Source organism: Lissotriton helveticus, chromosome 10 (genome assembly GCF_964261635.1).
Source record: "Lissotriton helveticus chromosome 10, aLisHel1.1, whole genome shotgun sequence".
Classification (NCBI taxonomy): Eukaryota; Metazoa; Chordata; class Amphibia; order Caudata; family Salamandridae; genus Lissotriton; species Lissotriton helveticus.
This window is the reverse complement of record NC_136071.1, coordinates 1,038,002,136-1,038,020,048: the sequence shown is the minus strand read 5'-3', so window position 1 is coordinate 1,038,020,048 and position 17,913 is coordinate 1,038,002,136. Positions and strand designations below refer to the sequence as shown.

Genomic DNA, 17,913 nt, shown 5'->3' with positions numbered 1-17,913 from the left:
GCGGAACATTCTCAGCATCAGGTAACTCCAGAATGCCAAACTGCAGATTTAAGGTGCAGACTTTTCAGATGATGTAGCAATTTCTCTTCAATGGATTGAGCTTAATTTATAAGAAAAACGTATCTAGCCATGCCAGGATAGAATCAGGCTTAGTTTAGTTTAGCTTATAGCAGTCCAAAAAGCTTATTTTCCATTTTGGGTATTAATGACTATTCTGCTTTCTGTTTATTGGCGTGCTAATTTCATGAAAGAAAGTGTTTTTGCCATTTAATGAAACATTAATTAGTATGGGAAGAAAATTCAACTCATAAATTAACCTCTTGATTTAGCACTTACTCCCGAAATGGGAGAACTTTCCATTGCTATCCTACTGTGAATCATGACGTTAGTCATCTGTGTCTATATGGTCAGTAAATAAGATCACATAACCAGGAATAGAGCTAATACAATTCAATAAATGTTACTAATAAATATAGAATTCCACTTCTGGCTTTCATTAGAAATTGAACTTCCTAAAAGTCTATTTACTTTGAGCTTCAAAAGTCACATCAACATTCAGTCAAACCTACAATCAGCTTTTTCAAAAAGGGTATGCCACCTGTAAGTATTGGTTGACAGGATAACCTTGTGAACGCTCATACAGCCCATAAACAGTATATTACTAATAAAAGGCCCATAAACGTACATTTTGAACATCATGTGAATTTTAGCTAGCTGTATCACTAGGTTTAGGGCTATTGTTATGGTTATGTTTTGGGTTAGCGTCTGTGTCATGATTGTGTTATATTAGGGCAGCATACTGTTAAGTGCAGAGCTTAAGTTTACAGTTAGGTTTGTGCTTAGGGTCACATTTAATGTTATGGGAAAGGATGGATTTAGATTGAGAGCTATGGTTAGCATGAGGATAGAGTTGTAGTTTGGATTAAAGAGAAGTATAGTTATAAGGTAATGGTTTGGTTTACAATTGGGGAGAATGTACTGTCATATGGTTTTATTATGGTACTTTTCAATATGTTTTCTTCAAAGATATCAATGCATAGACATTTTTCTTCCAAATTGAATCTTCATAATCTTATTTCCCTATTTAAAAAAATTAATCATTGTTAAAAAGTATCATGCAAAATGGCAGTTTTTAAAGTATATTAGAATACCTGGAAGCTGCTTATGCATGCACAGACTAAATGCACACATTTGAGTTTGTGAAACAGTAGTGCAAATACATCCTACCATGGTGAATTGGCAGTGCCAGATTAAACTCTGTGGAGGCCCCAAGGCAGTCGAAATTATGGGGGCCTCCTTGCAAATTATCTCCTAATATGTTTTTAATTTTACCAACCAACAATTTTAATAAACCAATTTTATTACACTAAACGTTAACAATTAATAATGTTATTAAACAAACATTAATTGGAAACAATTTAAGAAAGCTTGATTGTAATTTTCTTTCAAGATCAAATCAATATTATTTTGACCCGTTGGTGCAGGGCCCCTAAAAGGAGTGGGGCCCATAGGCTGGTGCCTTCTTTGCCTATTTGGTAATCTGGGACTGTGAATTTGTAAACCAAACACCTGGCAGTTATACATATAATGATGCTAAGAAGAAGTTAGTCAGAAGGCAAAAACAATTTCATCGAAATTTTGTTAATTGAAAAACGTGAAACAATGCAATATTGCAGTATTTGTGGCTTGGGTTAGAAGGCATTAAGAAATAATGGTTCATCCCTGGAACACATTATATGACCATTTTGCTCTGGGCAATACATAGTAATGTAACGTAATACTACTTATTACTATATATATATGTTTTTGTTTATGTGATATGATATTAGGACACACTGATTCAATTTCATAATTATGGGACTTCTTTAGGAGCGTATCCATGATTTAACAAAAAGTAGCAGAATCGCCATCTGCAATTCCATTTACCAACTGCTCTATTTAGATTTTGCTTAATGAATGGTGTCCCAGCGGTGAAGTCTTCTCCGGCCGCACCAGTGGGTCCACTATGGTGAAGGGGCCATTCCAACAGAAAAATGATGGCCACGGAAATTGTGGTGGAATTTTCCAACTGGATATGCCCCTGGGAAGTTTTGCATCTCATCGAGGCAGATTAGATATGTAGGTACTTACAATGTATCCCAACATTAAGTGTACATTTCCAGTGTCCACAGTAGGTGGCCACATTTTCATCATCTCTTTCTTGCATTGGCGGCTAGGGCGGTCGTCCTCGAATCTGGGGAACTGGGTTCGAGTCTCGGTAACAACGCTGAACATCCTGTGATACTGGGCAAATCACTTAATCTCCCTGTGCCTAACATAAAATGAATGTGTTCTCATGTAACGCAACTGGTGCTATGCAAAGCGCTCTGATACCCGATTCTGGTCAAGTTTGCGCTATATAAAACTCCGTAAAAAAAAAACGGAGTTTCCACAAGCAAATTAGTTTCTCTCCTGGCAAAGACCGCAAAATTGGTAAAAACGTCTCTAACCATAAGGCAGCTATTGCAAAATGCAGGGGAAATTTCCACCAAGAAAGTGGCAAATAATGCACATCTGCCATACTAACAGACAAAAACTTCACCAGTCAGCCCATTTGTGTCATGTTTCACATTTGGAAACAGGAACATATTAGTTTGCCCTTTTTTACCTCCTTAAAGAAAAAAAAATAGTAACACAACTTCTTAATGTATTATCCCTGTATAAAATGGTATGCAAACAGTACACACAAAATGTGGTGCAATACCTGCTTGCTGTGCACATTAACCAATAGATACAAGTATATACTGTACCACAGGGTTATATTTGCATCTCACAGATGTAGTCAAATAACATCGAAACATCCCTAGTGACAATTGCACTCGAAGGGATGTAGCCTAGGAGTTTGGAGTGAATTGTTCCTCTGGTGGCAGGCCTGTAGCTGATTTGCATTTGTTTATTGCTTGTCCATAGTGGCACACTTTTCAAAATGTATTGGACTGGAATGCATCCCACAGAAACCACCAGTGGCTGAAATTAATAAAAAAATTCAACCCATTATCTATTTGTATTAGGCAGACGCATGTTTGTCTATATTGTCCGAAAGACTGACATGGCCTATGATTGCTTCAATTTCTGTTCAGATGGAATGTCACCAAGCAGCTTGGACTTTACTGTTTATAGGGAAGCAGAATTATGATTGATTCACTTGTTATTACTCCTTGTCTGTAATGGCACAGTGAGTAGAAACCGATTGACTGGAATTTAGGCCATAGTAATCACTGGCTCAGAGTGAATTAAGCATTCTGCACATTATTTATTTTATATATTTCTTCATAATTATGCAATTATGAAATAAGAAACTGAGGAATTGGGTTAGCCACATTTTGTAAGTAATACATAACTATGTTGTTAGACCTGGCATCTTTGGCGTGGTTTCCCCTGTCTTTTTGCATCTGCCTCCTGTATTTTTGACGCGGTGTTGGATTGCTGGTGTAGATGCTTTGGGCACTTTGCCACTGCTGATCAGTGTCAAAGTGCAAGTGCTCCCTGTGTAACTTGTTATGGTAATTGGTTATCCATGATTGGCATATCTGTATCACCAAGAAGTCCCTAGTAAAATGCACTGAGTGTACCAGGGTTGGTGATACCAATGCTACTAGTGGGCCTGCAGCACTGATTGTGCCACCCACATGAGTAGCCCTAAAATGGTGTCTCACGCCTGCCACCGCAGTGCCTGTTTGCAGTCTGTTAACTGCCATTGTCCTCCTGGTCAGTGTCCCCACTGACCAGGCCTAACCCTTCCCTTTCTGTACCCTTTGGTCACCCCTATGGAAGGCCCAAGGTACCCCCTTGAGCAGGGTGCAGTGTATGTGAAAGGCAGAGCATGTACTAGTGCAGGTGACATGCTCTGGTAGTGAATGACAGCCATTTTCGTTTTTCACTATGGTAAGGCTACCTTGCCCATAGGCTATCCTGGGGAATGCTGGCTACAGTGGCTACCAGCATATCTTCCCATAGGAGCAAGGTAGGACATAAAAGTCTGGTATCCCTGAACTCAGAATTTAATACCACATATTTTAGGAAAGGTGGTTTTTAAATGCTGTGTTTGAGAACAGCACTTTTAGAAAGTGACTTTTCTCTTGTCTGGCCCTTCTGTGTGCCTTGGCCTGTTTGTGAATTGACTGTCTGGTTTGAGAGTGACAGGGGCTGGGGAGCCCCCAGGAGGCTGAATGATTTCATCTGCATCTTGAGTGGTGGGAGGGGATAGCACCTGGGCCTGAATAGGGCTGTGCCTGCCTTCCACAATGCTGGCTCCACCTCCTGCTGGGCGGCTGACGACCCTGCCCCTCTCTCTGAAAGGAAAGGAGAAGCCAGGAAAACAAAGTGCTCAAGGAACACCCTGAACTGGTTCAGACTGGGCTCAGAGCCCTCCTGCACAAGGGGGAACAAAGACTTTAAGGGGTATAAGTACAGGACCCCTGACTACAGAAAATTAGATCATCCTGGAATCAAGAAGGAACCTCTGCCAAGGAGAAAGCTGGAAGACTGAAGAAGGAAGACTGTCCTGCTGTTGCTTTGCTGGACTGACATGCAGTTGCTTTGCTGCCAAGGAGAGGGGAAGGACTTTGCTTTGTGCTGTGTCCCCTTGACGGAATCTCCAAGGGCCTGAAGAAGAGCTGGCTCCCTAATTAGAAGTCCCAGGAACAAAAGGACTTCACCCCCAGCTTCCCTGAACTCTGCTTGAGAGAGTTCTGTCCTTCCTAGAGTGGTTGGGCCAGTTGTGGTGCCACTGGAAGTTGTACCTGTGTTGGGAAGCTGGTGAAGAACATAGAAACCTTCTCAGGGGTCTCACTGATACCTGGTCCTTTTAAACCAACAAAGAAGAAATTGGCACAGAAGCTGAAATATAAAAAGAATACATTTATTCACCTCAGATGAGGGAGAGTATGTCACACAGAAGCCTTAGCAACGGAATGAGGCAGTCTACAGAGTACATAAAACAGAGGCCTTATGCATGCTTAGGGTTATATAGTCAGCATAAGACCAAGGGGCAGTCCTGGCACATGTAAGCATGCAAAATGACTAATATGGTCATGCAAGATCTGCTTGCTCAACAAAGTGGGAGGAGCTAACAGTTGCTAATTCTGGTGAACACATCCTGACATTTACAGACTAGGAACAGCTGCAAGGACAGCTGCAAGCTCAACTGAGCATGTGCGAAGGTGGAAGATGCTAAATATAGTTAGTTTCTAGGCAGATTACAAGAGCAGTCAACACTGAGGGAGGGCAGAGCACATGGTGAGCACGTGGCAGCAAATGGCAAACAAGATGGCTGCCAGAAATACAAAATGGCTTTCAGCTCATGCTAACAAATCCCTGCAAACACTGGAAACCAAGATTTTAAAGACTTTCTGCAAGTTTTATCGCATCGCTCGCTTGCGGAGCGCATCCCCGTCAGTGCGAGGAAATTCTCGCCGCTACGAAGGCCGAGATCATCCAGAGCCTGTTGCCGCTGCCAGAGTCATCGCATCCAGTCCGGTGCAGGAAGATTACCATGGCTGCTACGAAGGCCGAGATCGTCTCAGCGCTTGTTGCCGCTGCCAGAGTCATCGCAACCAGTCCGGTGCGGAAAGATTACCATCGCTACGAGTATCGTCGCAGAGCCTGTCGTAACTGGGTGAGATCGTCGCACCGCTTGCTAGCCGATCGCATCACGTCGCTGCGAGAGTCATCGCAGAGCCATCGCATCGAGGGGCCGTGAGAGGAGAAGATCGCTGCTGAGCCGCGCATCGTCGCCGCACCGGAGATCGTCGCCGCCCCGAAGATCGTTGCATCCTACCTTTTGCGAGCCGCTTCCACCGAAACCTGTGCACCAGAATCCACGCAAGGTATCGCATCCCTCCCCATAAAGACCGGAGTCACCGCAACATGCCCGCTGCATCCAGAGGGGTTGTCGCATCGCCTCCCCAGGGTCTCAGGAGTGACGCATCGCTTGCTTTTCAACGCTACAGCTTTCACTTGGAACTTTTGTCGCATCTAAAGGTACTGTTGGCTAAAATGTGACGCAACTGTGGATTATTTTAACGCAACCTTAAGAACTCCTTTGAAACCATATTCTTGAACTGTGTATGTTGGATTTTTGTTGTTTTGGTCTTGTGTAGTTTTGATTAAATACCTTTATTTTTCTAAACCGTTGTGGAGTCAGTTTGTGGTGTTTTCACTGTGTTATGTTATGTTATGTTAATCTGTTTTATAACGCGCTCAATTACTGCCGGAGTATCCTGGCGCGAAGAGAAAGAAACAGATTAACAGCCAACCCTACACAGAAAAAAGAGAGCTAGAAGGCCAGCCGAAACAGATGGGTTTTCAACGCTTTTTTAAAAGAACCAAAATTCAAGGTAGCGCGCAGGGATAAAGGAAGCTCATTCCAGGCCGAAGCGGCCTTCACCGCCACTGTGTGACTGTGAGTGTTGGTACAAATACTTTGCTCATTGCCTTCAATAAGCCTGACTGCTTGTGCCAAGCTACCAAGGGGGTAAGCAGGGGTTGTCTGAAGAGTGTATCCCCCTTACCCTGACTAGAAGCAAGGGTCCCTATTTGGACATTGGTACCTACCTCTGCCAACTAGAGACCCGCAGATCTAACATATGTGATATAACCCAAGCTTTATATATGGTTAAACTGCACTTTATCACGGCATTATCAGGTACAGTTGGTTAGTGCTCAATATAATGGATGATATTAGGAACATTTAATAACAACTGGGGTGACATACATTAGTTCAGTTCTAGAGATTCTAAATACTTCGATTGATAGATACTGTATGTTTTCCCACAGTTCAGCTACTCATCGAGTAGCTAGGAGAGGCAAATGTAAATGATAACTAGTGTAGTTTGACTACTTCTTAATCAATATTCACACACAGCTTTGAATGAAAACAGTTCTATCATATTGGATTTGGATTGGTAGATAATTTACAAACAAGCACCCAACAAAAACATTGCTCGGGAAAAACTCCTTATCTTTGTCTACAGCTATAGTGGCATAAAGAGAGGGGTATTCCTTCAAAACATGTATTAAACAAACGCCTGTTCCATCTCAAAAGAGGCGGAGGGCCAACATGTTCCAGAGTGAAAGCAGAAGTTCATGGGCGAGAGAGCGAGAAATGGTTTCTGTAAATGTTCTTGTCTTCCCGCCTTTCCTGCCTAATAATCTCCTCCCGCCCTGATTGGGACACGCCCACCAGAGGCCACGCCCCCTATACCAAGCTAAAAAAAACACGCTGAATCACTAGCGAGTCAGATAACTTGGATCCTCCTGAGGCGCAGCCGGGAGTAGTAGGAGACAGAAATATTTCAATGTTTTTAACTTAAAAATTGTATTTTGGCACTTGATTTTAGATTCACTCACCCCCTCCTGGGACTTATCCTCTGTAGGCAGGCACCCTTCCACGCTGAAAATGAGCGCTGGTAAGGGCGAAATCGCCGCCTTTCCCGCCTAATAATCTCCTCCCGCCCTGATTGGGACACTCCCACCAGAGGCCACGCCCTCACCTATCTCTCCCTACAAAAATGTGCATGTTCCGGAAGCGCAGCGGACGAGCGCAGCGGGCGCGACGATTGCGCGCCGAAGGTGTGCATAAGGCAAGCTCGTCTGTGCTCGTCCGTGCCAAGACCGGGCCTAGGGCCACCCCCCCTATATCCCAGGCAACAAAACGTAAGCATTACAGCACGGAAACCCTCTTGGGATTAAGACCCCATGGCAGGAACTGCTATCAGTCCCAGTTCCACGCAGAAAATATCCCATTTACCTGTCCCTCCTGTCAATCGACCCTCAAACCCAAGCCGGCCCCAGAGCAATCACACGAGTACCGCATGTTCCTGCTCAATTGCAGATCCCTGCCCAAACACAGGGCAGAGTTTGCACTACTGCTAGAAGAACGTATGCCAGACATTGTTTTCCTGACGGAAACATGGCTGGCCATAGATTCGGACCCGGCGGTAATCACAGCCCTCCCCCCTGGCTTCCAAATCATTCGGCAGGACCGACCTGAGGGCAGAGGAGGAGGTCTAGCTATTATCTATAAAGACCAATTCCTCTGTCGAGTAATCCCGGAAACCATCCCGGACTGCGAGAGCTTAGCCTTCAGCCTCGAACTCTCCCCTAACATCTGCTTCACAGGTACTCTTATTTACCGCCCCTCAGGCCCTCCCAAGCAATTCCGCAATCTCCTCGCTTTGATTGTGGCGGAACGCGTCAGCATTTCCTCAAACTTCACCCTGCTAGGGGATCTTAAGTCCCACTTTTACTCCACAACCGATCACATAGCCACCATGCTGGTAGATGACCTAGCAGCGCTGCAGCTAACCCAAATCGTCAGGTCCCCCACTCACGTCAAAGGCCATTTGCTGGACCCTGTGTTCAGCAATTGTGCAGATCTTACATCTAGCCCACCAATCCCCCTTCCATGGACTGACCATTTACTAGTCCCCTTCACCTGGACCACATTCAAACCTCCAACCATTGAACCCACAGTACGAATAGCCAGAGCCTGGTCCCGCCTCCCAGTCGACAAATGGACGACCAAACTCGCTAGCAGCCTTCCCCTCCATAACAAGGATCCCTGCCTAGCCAATCAGACATTTGAAGACTGGATCACCCTATCCCTTGACAACACTCTCACCAAAAGAAAAAACACTCTGAAACGGTCCCACAAATCCGCACCCTGGTACTCAGAGGCCCTTAGGGCAAAGAAACGCCTATGCAGGAAAGCTGAAAGGAAATGGCGTTTGGACTTCTCTCCAATGGAAAAAACCCAATACCGAATGCTACTTAAAGAGTACAAGGAAGAAATCAAAGTTACTCAAGCGGCATATTTTTCTAATAAAATCATTTTAGCCAAATCAAAACCTAGGGAGATTTTCCAAATAGTAAAAAACCTCACCAAGCTACCACCCAGCCTGCCTGAAACCACATCCTCAGAGCACTGCAACAAGGTGGCCGCCTTCTTCCATCAAAAGGTTGACAAAATCTACGCCTCCTTCCCCCCCTTGGCAGCCCCCGTCACAGCCTCGACTAACACAGCCTTGGCACACCCTTCCCCACAGACTCCCTTTACACTAGATCACTCCCCCCCCTAGATCTGGTATCTCTGGAAACTGTAGCCCGGAAAGTCAAATCAGGCTCCCCCAATGACCCAGCTCCACCTGACATTATAATGTCGGCATCTCAGGTCACCCTGCCCATCATAATGGACCTCCTGAATGCCTCCATCTCCTCCGGCACGGTCCCGTCTGGATGGAAACGGGCCATGGTTAAAGCGCTGCTGAAGAAACCCAGTTTGGACCCACTAGACTTCAGCAACTATCGGCCAATCTCCCTACTTCCCTGGCTGAGCAAGGTATTGGAGAAATACATCAACAGCCATCTGGTCACCTTCCTAGAAACCAACCAACTACTAGATCCCACCCAGGCAGGCTTCTGACCCAAGCACGGAACCAAGACCGCCCTCCTCATGGTCACCTAGGAATCCAGAAAAATCTTGGACCAAGGAGGATCAGTGGCAGTGATCCTCCTTGACCTTAGTGCGGCCTTTGACACGGTCAGCCATGACATCTTGCTGAACCGTCTGTCAAATGTTGGTGTCAAGCACAAGGCCTGGCTATGGTTCGAGTCCTTCCTGAAAGACAGATCCTTTCAGGTATTCGACGGTGAATCAGTGTCCACCAGCAGACCTTTAAGGTGCGGGGTCCCTCAAGGCTCCTCTTTAAGCCCGGCGCTATTCAACATTTATATGAGGCCACTGGCTGAGGTTGTTCGTCCGTATGGAGTTAAGATCATCTCCTACGCAGACGACACCCAGCTGGTGGTCTCACTGGCGCAGGAGGCCAACATTCCCATAAGCGGAGGACTCTGTAAGTGCCTTGAGGAGGTAAAGAGCTGGATGTCTGCCTCATCACTCAAGCTAAATGGGGACAAGACGGAGCTGATGCTTCTAGGTCCCGCGAACCCAAGCTCCTTCAATTCCCTGTGGCCACCCTGTCTGGGTACCCCTCCAACACCCAAGGACAACATTAGGAGTCTTGGGGTGTGGCTTGACAAAACCATGTCATTTGACGCACAAGCGACCAAACTTTCGGCCACCTGCTTTGGCCTGCTTAAAATGCTCAAAAAAATTCTTCATCTTCTACCCATGGAGGCTAAACAGGTGGCCATCCAGGGTCTGATCCAGTCCCGCCTGGACTTCAATAACGTCCTGTATCTCGCTGCACCAGACTACACACTGCGGAGACTTCAAACAGTGCAGAACTGTGCAGCCCGGACACTGCTCCAGCTCCCACGCAGACAATCCATCAGAGCTGGCCTGACCAGTCTACACTGGCTGCCAGTCCGCCAAAGAATCCACTTCAAAGCCCTGTGTATCGCCCACCAGGCCTTCTGGGACATAGGCCCCATTATCACCCGCGACCTAATCTCTCACTACCACCCTAGCAGAAACCTACGGTCAACCCAGACCTTCACCGCCACCGTACCCAGAATAAAAAGAGCCAGATCAGGTGGTAGGACCTTCGCCCATAACGCCTCCAAGTTGTGGAACGCCCTTCCCCTTCATCTGAGAGCTAACTCCAATCTTACCTCATTCCGGAAACAGCTCAAGACTCTTCTTTTCAACTCCCCACAGTAACTTCCTGGTACTATCCCCGCCTCTGCCTAACCATCTGTTGGTCCCTTAGCGCTTGGACGCCCCCGGTCATCAATCGCGCTCTATAAATCCACTTACAATTACAATTACATTTACTTCTCTTCAACAAATTCGCCAGCAAGTGGAAATGGCAATTCTTTCTCACTCTCACATCTCAAATATCTGTATGCATGCTGGATAAAAGTTTAGAACATTGGAATGTTGTGCGCTCCATTTAAGTCAGTGGAGTGTTCCGGGCTTCTAATGCCTGGGCATCAACATTCCAATTTTTGTTCACCGCTGTTCCTGTGCACAAAGACCTCATGGAGCCTGAGGGGATTCAACCACCTCAGGATCCTTGAGGGCTTTGTTTCACAAATGAGAACTTTCTGCCCTATAGGGGCGGAATGTTCTCATAGCCTTAGAGCCCTCCGTAGTGGGATGTAACGGCCATTAAAGGCCAGCTCCCTTGTTAACGCTGGAACGGGCCTTTAATGGCTAGTAGAGCCCACTACGCCAGGCTCTAAGGCTATATTAAAAGCTGGATTCACAAGCTTAATTTTGTAGTACATAAAGTAGTACTACAATAGTACTACTTCCTACAAATGCAATTCACAAACCTACCAGTGGAGATCTCCAGCTCTCCTTTCTTGGTATTAAATGTGGGAGGGAATACTTACTAATAAATCAAGGGAATGCTTATTACTAAATGGGAGGGGTGTACAAAGTACTAAGGAGTATTTTGGAGAGGGACAGACACCCACCCACAAAAGAGTAAACCCACTGCTGTTGACAGACCGAACTTTTAAAATTATTGCAGCCAAAAGGACCTAAAACTGTACTGCAGCTCAAACCAGGAGTGAATACAGCACTACATATCAATTGATACTGCAACGGCTCCCCATAGAGACAGGGACTTAATAGCGAACCATAAATAATGTTAAAATAAATTAATTTATTTTGACTCTTTAATACTAAATATACATTTAAGCTAATATCAAAAAGTTTCATATAAATAGATAATAAATACTAAGTATGATAAAATATTTATTAACTTTTTGTTAATTCATAAATAAATACATCTCTCACTTTATGGTGCAATGGGATGGTTGTGTGATTTTGTTTGGGTAAGGACATCAGAGATGTCTTCGTTTTTATGCCATTCAACAACATGCAGCTTTGGTCATCCAGTGATGCATTTAACATTTTTTTTTTGTGTTAATGTCTGCATTCTTGCCAACTTATTGGTTGTTCTGAGTCTTGTCTTCATGTGGATACAGTTGGAAATGTAGGTGGTATTGTGTTGTGATCTGTAGTAGAGGTCACTTAAGCCAGTCACAAAATGATAAGTAAACTTAAATAAAAAGTTTGTTTTGTTGATCAACGTTTTTGAAAAGAGTTTCGCCAGTCTCTCAGAGCTCTCAACTTCACACACAAAATACAGAGGGGTGCAGTCGGTTAGTGCAGTAGCACCTAAATATCACTCAGAATAGCGTAGGGCATAAATATTGTCTTCTAAATATTTGCAAAAATATCGCCTCACTGGAGTTATTGAAAGAAAATCTGCACCCGATGGGACAATATGCTTGTGAGCGATACTTAAAGCGAGATATTTATGTTAAACTTTTTTTTATAATATTCTGCTATACAAATGAGTCAGCCCCTTCCAGCCATTGCTTGTTTGGAATTGTTATTCACATTTTAGCCATAAGGGTTGGTCTGGCAGATTTGGATGTTTGTGGGTCTGCTTTATGGTCTGCTGGGCCGGGTTTTACTGTTTAATTCCCTGATATTAAAATAAGCATTGCCTATAGCAAGCTCAAATCCATGCAGCCTTCCATACATTTCAAAATACTTATTTAGAGAGTCTTTACAAGGTAAAAACTAGCTCAAATTGCAAAGATGGGCCGTTTTTTTAGCTATATAATTCACTTATGGAGGCCACTTTTACTTTGGTGCATGTGCCTAGTTTCTGCCAAAGTCCGACCCTGTTAGGTAAGGAGTGCTGTATTCTGCATCTCCATGGAGACTACATTTTACATACCACACTAATGATCAACATAGACCGTATAGACAGGAAATACAGAAACCTACCCACCCACTCTGGCTGGTATACAGCTAATTGTTCAACTCCACAATATCCACATTTAAGGTCAGCTAAAGAAGTTAAGAAGACGTGGGGAATACGGCACTGGAGAGCGTCGTATAGCTCTAATGCAGCTCAGGGAGCACTGAACCACAACTGAAGGAGACGACTTGAGAAAGCAAGGCATGGGGAGAGGATGTGGCGTGACCGCCAGAGCTGCCGAGTTTGGACCCGAAGACCCATGTTTGAGCATCGGCATCGCTCAACATCCTGTGATTCTATGCAAGTCAGTTAATCTCCCGGTGCCTCAAAAATAAAGGGAAAAAAATCAAAGTATTCTTGTGTAATGTAACTGGTGCTCATGTAAAGCGCTCCAAGACCCACGAGTCCTGCTCAGACTATATAAAACTCTGAACAAAAAAACAAAGGCCCACATGCATCATTGTTACATTTTGCACTTCCTAATTTGCGAAAAATAAGGAATCGCAAATTAAGAAGTGCAAAATGCTATGCATCATTGTTTTCGGTATTCATTTGGGATTCGGTAAAAATCGCAATTTTTACCGAATCCCAAATGAATACCGAATTCTTAAGTGCATTTTCGCAATTCCTATTGATTGCTATGGGCCAAAAGGCCCATAGGAGTCAATGGGAAGGCATCAGCAAATGCAAGTGGCACTTTGAAAATGTCATGGGTGCAGGGGGGGGTCCAAAGGACCCCCCCATGCACCCCTGAAATGTATTTTTCGCATCATGTTTCACACACACATGTCCTAAGGACATGTGTGTGTGAAACATGAATGTAGAAAAAAAAACATTTGCAGCATTTTAAACACTTTTTCCAAATTTACCGAGTGGTTCAACCACTCGGTAAATTTGGCACCCTAATTGCGACTTTGCACTTGTGAAAGTAATGATGCATTGCTTTTAAGAAATCGCACATCTGCGACTTCTTAAAAGCACCCGCAATTTTAGAACTCGCAACAATGTTACGAATTCTAAAATTGCTTCATGCATCCCAAAAAGCACTTTTGCATTCGCAAACGGCCGATTTTAAGTAATCGCACCGTTTGCGACTACAAAAATGCTTGATGCATGTGGGCCAAAATCCAGTGCATGGGAGAGCACCTTACAATTCATCAGGAGGAAAATAATCCCAAACATTGAAGCTCGGCAGTACAGAAGCACGCAGTCTCAGGTAAAGTTGAATATACGAACACCGCAGGCTTCACAAGGAAAAGGCAAATTCCCAAACTATAACAAAATGCAGCACCTCCATGCAAGAGGGCGAAGTCCAAAATGATGCATATAACCCACACCACCATGTTGTCCACTACAAACCCGCTCCTGAGTTACACTTCGTAAATAGACAACCAAGTACAACATTGAACAGTGACAGACAGCTGCTCGTGTGAATATGTGAAATTGTTAGGCTCTTACACCAGTTTCCTTCATGGGAGAGGGTGTGGCCTAATCTCCAGAGATGCCCATTTTGGAACCAGGAACCAGGTTCGAGTTTCGGCGTTGACACAACATCCTGTGGTTCAAGACAAATCACTTAATCTAACTATGCCTTAAAAAACATGAATGCGTCCTTGTGTAATGTAACTGGTGCTCATGTAAAGTGCTCCAGTACCCCCGGTCGAGTCTGCGCTTTATAAAACTGTAAAAAAAAGGAAAGATACGTGCATACATGAAGCTAAGAGGGCACAAGGAAAACGCTGCACTGACAGCAGTGCACGGCTTAGCAGAACCTTGCACAGACCAGTTGACCACCACATCAGAAGTCTTCGGAGCTAATGAACATTGTACATTTCTGGTGAAAGAGGTGCTCTCGCATCGTTTTGTTCTTCTGTCTTGACATTCGGATTCCATATGCAATAAAGTGAAGTTACATCACACCGTGGTTGCTGAGGGAGTGCTAGTTTCTTTCAATGCATCCAAAGAACCTGGCAATCAGAGCTATCCAGGGCTTAGCAGCAGCCGACATAAGATGCATTGAAACTACGATTCCATGCATGGTTTTTCTACTGTGGGTTGGTTCATGGCATCATCTTAGAGCTAACCTGTATGTCGTGTTCCCCTGCGATGTTCTTACTCAAGGTAACTTTATTCGTCAGCTACATATTGGGCGCGGCGCGATGTGTGCATGACCTCCTGCCCCAAGGTCCAGTCCAGTCTGCCCCCGTGTCCCCACCCCTGACCGGATGTGGTGTCCGGTGTCCTAGTCCCTCACCCTGTGTCTCCAGGGTCCTAGTGCCCTCGTCAGGGCACGACACTGTACATCAGGAGTCATGTGTAAAGAAGGATGAGGTGAGCCCTGGAATGAGGAGTTGGTGGATGTGGGCCTGCCAATAGGAAGCGTTGCGACTAACGGGAGAACTACAGAGCACTTTGAGATGGAGGACTATGAGATGGAGGGCTGTCAGTGAGAAGACTGAGATGGAGAGGACCTTTAGCAGAAGACCTTTAGGGCAAGAGGAGGGAAGATTTCAGGTGGGAGCCTTATCAGGACGAGCATCAGTCAGTCCGTATCAGAAGCTTTGGAACCAAAAGATAGCACTGACAGGGCTCAGAGCCAGAAGGACCAATGCTTTGTACTGCCAGAAGGAGCATTGTCATTGAGAGCCATATGAGAGGAAGATTTGTAGATGAAACGAGATAAAAGTGGAGTGCAGAGGTGCACACTTAATAGGGAGCACTTTCAGGGAAAACATCAGGAGGAAGAACTTCACTGAGTCCAATACTGCAGAGCCACTGACAGAAATGAATACCACTGAGCTACTGCCAGAAGACAGCATAGAGAGGCTCCTACTTGAAGACAATACTGCAGAACCACTGCCAAAAGTGAGCATCTTGGGATCAAGTCTCTTTGCAGACACTTGCATGCTGGAGGACTCTCAGCCACCGTACACTACCAGATGGCACACTTAGAGGTAACATTGCCAACAGAGGAGCTGTAGAGCTCTGCCAGTAGGGCGGCATGGTAGAGTGCCACCAAGGGGTGCATGAAAATGGCCTGTCGGGGAGAGAAAATTTGGGTCCTGCCAAGAGGTGCTTGACAAGGTACTACTGCCCTAATGCCTACTGCCTATTACACCAGCCCACCCGACACCTGCGTTCGGCATCCCTGGCCCTCGCCACCATCCCCTGCATCCATCATACACAAGCCAGAGGATGCTCCTTCTCCCACCTTGCTCCCAAGGCATTGAACAAACTCCTCACCCACCTACGAACCTCTACCTCTCTTGCCGAATTCAGGAGTGGCCTCAAGACCTGGTTGTTCGAGTAACCCCTCCCCACGCAGCCCCTGGATACCCCTCGGGGTGATAAGCGTGCTCTACAAATACTGATTGATTGATACAGGGTGGGACTGTAGAATGCTAACAAATGGCACTGGAAGATGAGGAAGCATTTCCACTGAGCATACAGCAAGGCCCCTGAATGTGAGCAGTGGTAGCGAACTCTCTGGTGTGTTGTGTGATTGTGGAGACTGCTAGGGAGCAACTCAGTGTGCTTTGAGTGTGAGCATGCAGGATGCAGCACTCCATAATGAAAGTCCAAGGAATTTCTCACCCAGGGGTCTCTTGTACTGCCAGTGTCAGACTGGAAAAGAAAATAGGCCCAGGCACTAAAATAAAAGTGCCTAACATTAGTGAATTACATAGCTAAAAATGTGGCCTGCATTTGCAAATTGGGTTGGTTTAGAATTTGTAAGGGCACGTTGTATCGGTGTTTTGCAAGGCATGGGGAAACAATGTAAATGTGAGCCGCGCTAAGGACAAATTTATGTCACTGAAGGTGTGAGAAAGGCTAGAAAACATTGAAGGCCACTATGACTCTGAGGGGCACATGCATCATTGAAAATTGCATTCGCAAATGGTGCGAATTGCAAAAATTGGCCGTTTGAGAATGCAATTTGAACTTTTGGGATGCATCATAATTTTTGTACTTTTCGCAATTTTAGAAATCGCAAAATTGTGATTACTTAAATGGCGATTGCATTTAAGGAATCTCAAATTGAGATTCCTTAAATGCAATGCATCAAACTAAAAAAAATAGCGATTTCGCTAATAGGGGGAGCAAATTACCATGCAGTTGACCTTCATGGTAATTTGCAAAAACTTTGAAAAATGCACTAAAGTGCATTTTTCAAAGTTTCATTTTACACACACACATGCCCTTGGGGCATGTGCCTGTGCAAGATGTACTTATAGGCAGATTTCAGGGGTCTAACAGGGTGTCCTTTTGACACCCTGGCACCCTTGAAATTGCATTCTCAATTTGCGATTCTCTAATTGAGAATCGCAAATTGAGAATGTCTTCCCATTTATTCCTATGGGCCTTTAGGCCCATAGGAATGAATGAGGAGGTATTCCTTAATTGCGATTCACAATTTGCGAGTCGCAATTAAGGAATTTTAAGAAATCGCTATTTTTTTGCGATTTCTTCATGCCTAGCCATTTGCGATTCCTTATTAGCAAATCCTTATTTTTCGCTAAAAAGGAATCGCAAATGGCAATGTTGATGCATGTGGGCCTGAGTCCCTTTGGGCAGTCAGTGGAAGCACCGAAAGGTTCTGCCAGAGGTAACATGGTTGGATTTGTCAGCTCGATCGATGGCACAATGAATCATTTTTTTGTCCTCATATCACTTCGAGTGAGGATGTACCCAAACTTTTACCGCTGCTTGTGCTCACAAACAAAACTATTTAGTCAGGAACTAGAACACTATTTATTGGAGGGAGACCCATTTTACAGTCACTAACAATGGAGGTATAATTATCGGACTTTCTTTTCTCCAGTCATTCTTGTGATCGGATCCCAGTTAGAGTTTACAAGATTTACCTTTGTCACTCTCTGACTTTTTGTTCAACTCACGTACATATTTTACTGATCTCCATCAGTCATCCCACAAATGGGGCTCCAACCAGGGCCCCTTCCTACATATTTCCCTTCTTGACAGGAGAATCAGACAAAACAACAGTTTTTCATGCTCCGGAGGTTATGTGCCCCTCTTGGCTGTTTCCCCCAGCATCCCATAAAATATCAAAGTTGGACTTACCTCCACTGCCTGTCCCAGAATGTCAGAAATCCTCTTACTCACTTTTGACAGAACTGGACCAATTTTGGAACACTTGAAAAACAAATGGATGTTGTCCGCGTCC

At 44.8% G+C, this 17,913-nt stretch overlaps 1 protein-coding gene across 1 annotated transcript in view; it reads right to left on the bottom strand.

Annotated features, from left to right (window-relative positions):
* Positions 1 to 17,913, bottom strand: part of CACNB2 (calcium voltage-gated channel auxiliary subunit beta 2) — a 1,223,908-nt gene that overhangs the window by 627,642 nt on the left and 578,353 nt on the right. The window lies entirely within an intron of this gene.